This window comes from Opisthorchis viverrini (assembly GCF_000715545.1).
Source record: "Opisthorchis viverrini unplaced genomic scaffold opera_v5_98, whole genome shotgun sequence".
NCBI lineage: Eukaryota > Metazoa > Platyhelminthes > Trematoda > Opisthorchiida > Opisthorchiidae > Opisthorchis > Opisthorchis viverrini.
This window is the reverse complement of record NW_008751755.1, coordinates 845,969-847,325: the sequence shown is the minus strand read 5'-3', so window position 1 is coordinate 847,325 and position 1,357 is coordinate 845,969. Positions and strand designations below refer to the sequence as shown.

Sequence of the window (1,357 nt, the reverse complement as noted above, 5' to 3'; positions counted from 1 at the left end):
TCTCCAGTATAGCTCAATGGATCGCTGAGGTGCGCAAACCGTCACACCACGGTAATGTCCAGTCTCTTCGTGACGGATTCCACTCGACAATCAAAAGTAACCGTTTTTCTCGATGTGGAAGCCGATTCTGACTCCGCTGACCATCAGAAACTGTGGAGGTATCTGGCGACGAAAGGCGTCTCCTAAATTCCTGTCGCCTCTTCCCACGGACACGTGCGTATATGTCAAATTCTCTTCTAGATTAAGCACGACCACTAATGTCGCTCCATCTCCCCAGCTTCGTAATCGACGTACTGCTTATTTCTTTTCCATCTGTCTTCAACAACTCAGGATAATACATACTCCCCGACATTCGTTTAAGATGTTGATCTTCTAGGATCAGATCCCCTCCAAATATACATAATGTTGCTGAACAGTTTGGTATGCCTTTCACACCTGTAGTGAAAAGTGCCACTCCAAAACTGGACGGGAGCAAACCAGGACCCCACGCTTGCAGTGTGGTGGAAAATTTCGACTACTTGGGTAGCTGCACAAGTTCTAGGGGAAAGGCTAAAGAGGATCATTTCCCGAAGGCTATGGAATCGTTTGCAAGACCGATATTTTTGAGGTCCATGTGACATCAGCTTAACCCTCAAGGCTAGAGTGCACAATGCTGCAGTTCAATTTGTTCTACGTTGTGGATAGGAGAAGTGGCCGCTACATACCGATCTTCGGAAACTGCCTGAGTTTGTGACCATCGATGACTCGGAAAATTGCATGGGTCTGGTAGGAACATCAGACGAGTAATGCTAAAGTACGGCGAGATGGCCCGAGTGGTTAGAACGCAAATTTACTGACCGTTTGGTTTGAACCCGACCTCTGCCTCTCGACTTCCCCTATGCTTGGGGAACCTGGCACTATCCAAGCCCTCGTGCTTCCTTCGGGTGGCATGGCAGTTCGGCACCGAAAGGGTGCTACAGCTGAACGATTTTTTGTCCTTTGAATTGTTCACTCAGGACGCATGAACGTAAGCCCCATTGTGTTCAATGGCCGTTGAAGAGCGCGTTGCAGCCAGAGCTGAAACGAAGACGGTCGTCAGCCACAGATCCGTTAGAGAAATGATACACAGGATCGAGGCTTTTGCCGAAGTTTCCCGGATCGGTCTTGTTCTTGTCGTTCATCGGCTGTCGTTCACATGAAAGATACAAGTGAAAAAAGGGTGTAGCACTGCTCTTTATGTTCGCAGCGCGGGGCAGTATGCTTGCCAGCGCGAGGATTCACATAAATAGATGTCTAGTGGTGCTTTGAACTGCGTTCTCGAAGGAGCGTGGACAACCGTTGGAGGAGTATCATTCTACGCATCTCCTACCCGAAATGA

The 1,357-nt window shown here is 48.7% G+C and overlaps 1 protein-coding gene across 1 annotated transcript in view; it reads right to left on the bottom strand.

The window, feature by feature from the left end:
- The window catches only part of T265_13748 (hypothetical protein), a gene marked incomplete at both ends in the record, with an annotated part of 41,661 nt that overhangs the window by 39,080 nt on the left and 1,224 nt on the right, over window positions 1-1,357 (bottom strand). The window lies entirely within an intron of this gene.